Here is a 7,357-nt window from a genome sequence, read left to right on the forward strand (position 1 = left end):
AATGGAGACTAACTGTCTTCCATGAATATATGCAAACTCGAGCACCCACGTTAACCGATAAATATGTCCATGAAGCGTGGGATGCAGTGCAAAAACTAGTCACATCTCTTCACCACTGCAAATTTAAGCGCTTATTTATAGCAGGATTTCAGTGTTTTGTGTGAGAAGAAAGTGCCACCAAAACTTAAGGGTAAATTTTACAGAGTGGTGGCCAGACCAATGATGTTGTATGGGGCTGAGTGTTGGCCAGTAAAGATCGCTCATGTCCAGAAGATGAAGGTAGCAGAGATGAGGATGTTGAGATGGATATGCGGGCACACCAGGTTAGATAGGATCAGAAATGAGGTTATTTGTGACAAGGTGGGCTTGGCCCCTATTGAGGACAAGATGCGTGAAGCGCGACTTAGGTGGTTTGGTCATGTGAGGAGGAGGAGCACAGACGCACCGGTGATGAGGTGTGAGAGTTTGACATTGGAGGGCCTATGAAAAGGTAGAGGTAGGCCAAAGAAGAGGTGGAGAGATGTGATTAGGCAAGACATGGCGCAGCTTTAGCTGACTGAGGACATGACTCTTGATAGAAAGATATGGAGGTCGCGAATTAGGGTGGTAGAGTAGGTAGTCTAGAGTGCTCATAACAGTAGTATTGGCACACAGTCTCGCTTTCTGTTGGTAGTAGGTTTTTATGACTAACCGTTGTTTTCTTTTATTGTTGATCACCTTACTGTCTAGTTTTTTTTTATTGTCTATATTTTTATTAATGTGGTGCTTATGATTTCCTGAGCCGAGGATCTATGGAAACAACTTCTCTATCCTCACAAAATAGGGATAAGGTCTGCGTGCACACTACCCTCTCCAGACCCCACAATGTGGGATATTACTAGGTATCTTGTTGTATTTATAGACGGATTCTCTTCTCACCATCTTACAGGAGCATAGGCAAACTTGGGCACCCACTTTAACAGAAAAATATAAACAATCAAACTTACTCAATAATGACAGTAAAAGTTCTAGTCAAGAACCTGCCCTTAGACCATAGAATGCAATGAAAAAACAAGTCATATCTCTCTTCACAATTGCAAATTCAGCTGTTTCTCTATAACCCCTTCTCAAACCAAAGTAGATTAGACACAGTAGATGTCATTGCATCCTTCACAAAAAGCAATATCAATAAAAACCAATTTATTTCCCAGCTGGTGCAACCAAAAAAGTGTCTTTTATCTAACTCTGCCTATGTGAGCTTCACAAAAGCATAGCCAGATGAAATGGGAGTGTTGGAATAGGTTGTTGGAAGCTTAAAAATAGTCTAACTATGAATTAGATTCATATAGCCAAACTCCAACTTTTTTTTTAATAACCAGAGGGCCAATGGCGCAAGGCTCCAAACTCGGCGGATAATGAGTCCGCTCCTCTACCATTCCCCACTTAAACACCACGCTTTTGTCTGCGCATGGTTCAAACCCGTGACATGCGCCTAACCGACAAAACACGCACTAAGATCATTTCACTATACCAAAGCCTAGGGCCAGCCAACTCCAACTAATTTGATCGAGGCATAGTCATTCATGAGTTTAAGTTGCATGCATTGATGCATTGTCAGTGTAGAAAATATTTACACGATCAAGTCATTTAAAAGGTAATTGCAGGTAACTCACTCTATCCAACAAGTATTAATTAACGTGCAATAACTGGTAAGTAATCGATTACAAAATGTTATTTACATTGTCACTGCATATAACTTAAATTCCTGCAAAGAAATCTCTCTAAGGTGCAAGTGTTGTTCTATCTCAGTTTGTGCCCTAATTTTGCTGGAAGCTTATTGGAGGGGAGTTACAATTTGTTAGTTTCTTTGGATGATATTTATACTCGATGTGCAACATTATACAAACCAAGGGCAAATACAAAAATGAAAGGTCAAAGCTACACAAGCAGGATTATTTATTATCAGGTGGTTAGTATCTGACATGAAGTGGCCTCTAAACCAAAACACAAGAAGAAGAATTGGCACTACATCTTCAAAGCAAGACAAAGAAGTCTAGGATTGCTTATTTCCTATCATTACATGCAGCTGATTTTATAGCTAATTGCTACCAATACATGCAGCTGATTAAGAAAGCTTAAGAAAGGCAAGACATGCGGAGGGCATAGAATAATCTTAAGCAAAAATGACACAACAAACTTTTCACAAAAAACAGTGAAATTCAGGAACAGCCAACAATCTTTAAAAATATAAAATAGTCACTAGAATAGCAATAACATTTTGAACTTAAACGAGTGAATTAGAACCATCAACCAGAGGCGGAGCCACAGTGTCCGCTACGCGTTCGGCCGAACCCAATAGGTTTAGTTCAAATCATGTACTTGTCTTAAAATTTTCATTAAATATAACAACAACAACAACAACAAGGTGGAATCCCACAAGTGGGGTCTGGGGAGGGTAGTGTACAAATTATTAATTAAAAACCTAGTAACTTAAAAGGATTAGGATTCCGAATCCATAAGTTTGAAATCCTGGCTCCGCCCCTGCTATCAACCCTGTCAACATACAATAAGAGAGTTTACCTATTATGCATCGCAAATGGAGTAGCTTTAAAGTTAAATAATGATCAAGTGAACAACAAAAAGATATGATTGGTTAAAACAAGTTATAATCAAGAATCTCTATGTAGAAAAATGATAACCAAGTCTTTAAAGATAGCGGCAGAATAGCGCCACTGCAAACTCGTGCAAGACTGAGACAGGAGTACATATTTTAATGAAGGCATCATTTAACATATTCAAACAATTCCAAGGAAGTATATCATTATGTCAGCTGAAAGATATTCATCTACTAATCTCAATTCCATATACAACATAAGCACTTTACTGGTGAAAGTTCATATTAAATAATAGAACGCACCGAAATTGACTAAACATATAGCACACTACTTGTGGTGATACTTACATGTATCCAACCAAGAATAGTGATATTGAGCCTCTGAAGAACACAATGATATTCTTTTTCATGCAATCTCTCACACTGGATATCAAAAGTAGTATTTCAGTAACATGTAAAACCCACTACATATGACATCAAAAGCATTGTTATTTAAGCATATATCTTAGGAATTTTATTCTTAAACTTGAATGAACTATTTTCTTTATAGTTATAAAGCAGCAACACACAAACTTTTTAAAAAAATTATAGTTCTCTTTTATAAGTGCAGCAAACCCAGAGACTATCAACTAATGTTATTATTTCTCACCTTTCTCCTAAACTTTGATTTTGAAAAGACGGAATTTAAAACATAATGAGCACTTTTTACACAAAATTCAACACATTTGAGGTTATTCAAATCCAAAAATGAAATTTTGATAAGTTATCCTAAGAGCCAAAGCTCCTGAAATTTACAAGCTTAGTTCAACTTTTTTAAGTTCAATGCAAAGACCCTTCCATGCAGTACTTTTACTTTTTCTACCTAATGGACGGTCAGTCTGCTTTCTGAATGTTAGAGGTAAAGTGTAAGCATAACTCTAGTATATCCTAACAGATGAAACAAAAAATTCATCTTACAGTATTTGAAGTCGACTTCTGCTTTGGGACTATAAGAGTAGTGATGCAAAAATCATTGCCTCTCTAGAAGTTAAGAAATACAAAACATAAATACCCCGCATATGGGACAACAGATAAATAGAGTTTAAAAATTTCACACTAAGCATTTTGCTCATTAAAGGTAAACCAGCAAGAAAAGCAAAAGTTTCTAAATCCTTTTTTGTATTTCCAAGAGCTATTGCAGAGAATATTCCTATTAGACTCGCTGGCTGCAGTATAGAGAAAAATAATAAGGGTTATACCAGCACAATTTATATCAAACAAATCTGATCGTCAAACGACTAAAAATGATCTAATGCAGACAATTTCTATAAAGATGAAGGTTGCTCTCTGATTTTACGGGTCAAAGAGATACACGAACAAAAATGAAGTAAAATATAACAATTTACAACATGCAATTGTCGTAGATAAGAATTTGAACTGAACGGACTTAGCTGGTCCGGGCCTTAAGCCTACAACACTAGAAGGAGATGTGGAACAAGATTTTTGTTGCATTTCCGGCAGAACTGGAGGGTGCGAAGGTTGCCTTAAGTTACTTAGACTATTGTCATCTCCCGTATCCTCATGGAATGGACCAGATTTCCTCAATTTGTTGGAAGTGAATTACAAGCCTCAAGTTATTATACGCAGTGCATTGAATGAGGTGGTTTCTTCTAGTAAGAATAAATCCCAACGGTCTGGACATCATCTGAGGATGAATCTAATGTCATGGACCAAGATGATGCAGGTTTAGTTTGATCTATCTGTATACAACCCAAATATATGTTGGTTCATGTTTCTAACTCTTTTTGAGTGACTTCTGGTGGATTTCTTCATGAATATTTCATGCTTTCAAATTAGTATTTTTTAAATATTTTATTGAAATGGTTCAAGCATATATATTTTGTTATTAGATACATCTGGAGAATGCCAAAAGCAACTTCTTATATCTCAACTTGAATCGTGGGAAGTCTCACTTGAAGACCTGTATAAAATGTTGAATTCCAATTATATAGCTGCCTAAGAGGATGACAATTGTGACTGCGAGAAACATCGGGTATGTTATCTGATTATTTACTTTTTTTCGTTGTTTGCTTTACATCCGCATTGCTTTATAGTGCAGATGGCATGGTATTTGGCGCAATTAGAAGCAGATGTCAGACTTGCAAAGAAATTTTGCATTTTGATGGATTAAATTTTTCGTGTATTGCAAATTCGTTACGTCGAGGTCAATGTCTTTATTTTCGTTTAAAAGGTCAAGAGGGTAGCCACAAAGTATAAAAAATGGAGAGTTGATGCAGATATTCAAAACTAGTGTGATCTTCTTTTCTCTTTCAAATTTCCAACATAACAATGGTCATGCATTCTTTTTCAAGTGGCAGCAAGTCTGCCAAAACTACGTACAAGAGTCTTATTTTGATGATACGTTGAAGCAACGTAGAATAAACATGATAGGGAAGATAGATATTTACAAGGATATAGTTTTTGGGGGGCGTTATAAGATAATCATAAATGCTTTTTGGTCAGCCAAGATGATTTTCTTGGTAAAGAAAGGTATTTTTCTTTAATGGCATAGAGAATCATATGAATTTCTTTCACTTTGTTTTACCATATTTTTTATGTTAATAAAAATTATGTTGTTATAGGTATCGTTTTTCTCTAGTCTTCGAGCCGGAGAGCACACAACCTGAACCTTTGTATAACTTTCTTAGAAGGGAGAAGATTTACCGAAAGGAATCTGATCCTATTTTATTGGATAATCTTTTACTTCTAGAAGTAACAGAAAAGTTTGAAGAAACATTTTACTCTGCTACTGGAAATGTATGGAAGGTGGGGATTCACAAAACATTTGTGAGACATCCGAAGAAATTAATTTTGTTAGGCAATGTGTGAACTGTACTCTTAGTTAGTCTGCTTAATGTCTTTTCCTAAAAAAGTTAATATTTTTTTTGCAGGATAGTTTTTTGCCTTACACAAAAGCGGAGCAAATTGATAATTTGCATGATCAACTGTTTGATAGATTGAATGGCATCAAGTAAATCCGTCTTTTATTTCTTTTAAATATTTATTATTTTAAACTATTGTTGTACATGGTTCTTATAAAAAATTGTCGTCCCTACAGAATAAAAGGGGTGGTAATAGAAGAGGAGTTAATAAAAAAAGCTCTGGATAAGAATATCACAACAAATGATATTGTGAATGGTATATTTTTTATAGTTTAATAAAATAGCTTAGAAAGAAATTAAATTTAATCGTAATTGCTTTTCATTTTGCAGGTTATGAGAGGGATCTATAACTGCGGGTTTAAAGGTGGGATTAGGGATAACGAAGTCTTGGGTGCAATCTAAAGTGAACTGTAATAAACAAAGCCAACTAGCGTATCTCGGGAGAGTGCGTCTAGTAAATTATCATGATTACTCGGGAGAGATTCACGGTAAAAAGAGTGTTCATGGTTGATAGAGATGTGTTGGTAAATCTATATGAAACATAAACAGAAGGGATTCCATCAATAGAGGAAATCACTACCTTAAAATCTTCTCATTATTGTTCACAACTTAAGCATATTTAGTTTACAACTGTTTATTGACTTTCAATCTTAGTTATTAAATATACCATCAACTGTTATTCACAACGTTTGGGGAAGTTGATTCTAAAGAATTTAGTAAGTCCAACGAAAGTAATTGATAGGTTAATTCTCTGTGGATTCAACTCTGGGCATAAATACTCAAGTTATATTTGCAACGTCTGCATTGTCCTTTTATAAGGCATAGTTGGGCGTGATCAAATTTTGACGTTGTTGCCGGGGAATTAACGGTGCTATCAATTACAATTGAAAGAAGTGCATGCCTAGAAACTCATCGAGATCTGGTGAAGTATTTGAAGCATTGTCAGATCCCGAGAAAATTTTCAAGGCCTTGAATCAGGCTAATCGGAAAAACAAACAACAACCAACAACTGCACAATTCGAAACAGTTATGGGGGATCATGAGGAAAACCCAGTGGTACCAATAGTGTCAAAGGTTGCTCTCTATGACTGGGCACAACCCACAGCTGAAAATCTGTCCACAACCATTGTTGTTCCGCAGATACAGGCTGAGTCATTCCAAATTACGAATAATATGCTGCACTTGTTGCAGAACAAGGGACTATTTTCGGGGTCGCAAGTCGAAGATCCTCAGTAGTACTTGAAGAACTTCCTCTCTATCTGAAAAACCCAAAGGCAACCCAACGTAACTCCTGAAGCAATCAAACTGTTATTGTTTCCATTCTCAGTGACAGGAGCTGCCCAGACTTGGCTAAACTCACTTCCCATAAATTCTATAACAACTTGGGATGAGTTAGTCAGGCAATTCCATAACAAGTTCCACCCACCCAATAAGACTGCTCAACAAATTGATGAAATTTTGAGTTTTAAACAGAGACCAATGGAGACACTGCATGAAACATGGGAGCACTTTAAAGGGATACTGGTTATATGCCCGCACCATGGTATTCCAGATCTGATGTTGGGGCAGCGGTTTTACATGGGATTGTCAGATAGCATGAAGAACATTGTTGATGCTTCAGCTGGTGGAGCATTTTTGAGCAAAACATGGAGAGAAGTCCAGAGTCTACTTGAAAAGATGGCACAAAATTCGGGATGGACAACCAGGAATACACCTATCACTCTAGTGGTTCACTCAGTGCCCTTAGATCCATCCAACTCTATGGCTGAAAATATGGCCACCTTATTGACATAAATGAGTATACTCACCAAAAAGGTAGGAGAGTCAGGGCAGAAGCAGCAGG

The 7,357-nt window shown here is 36.6% G+C and overlaps 1 non-coding gene across 1 annotated transcript; it reads right to left on the reverse strand.

The window, feature by feature from the left end:
- Positions 1–6,954: 6,954 nt before the first annotated feature.
- Positions 6,955–7,061, reverse strand: LOC142164464 (small nucleolar RNA R71). Its single transcript, XR_012695232.1, has one exon. It is a non-coding gene; the product is annotated as a small nucleolar RNA R71 (small nucleolar RNA).
- Positions 7,062–7,357: the final 296 nt, after the last annotated feature.

The sequence above is a fragment of the Nicotiana tabacum genome, chromosome 9 (assembly GCF_000715075.1).
Source record: "Nicotiana tabacum cultivar K326 chromosome 9, ASM71507v2, whole genome shotgun sequence".
In the NCBI taxonomy this organism is placed as follows: Eukaryota; Viridiplantae; Streptophyta; class Magnoliopsida; order Solanales; family Solanaceae; genus Nicotiana; species Nicotiana tabacum.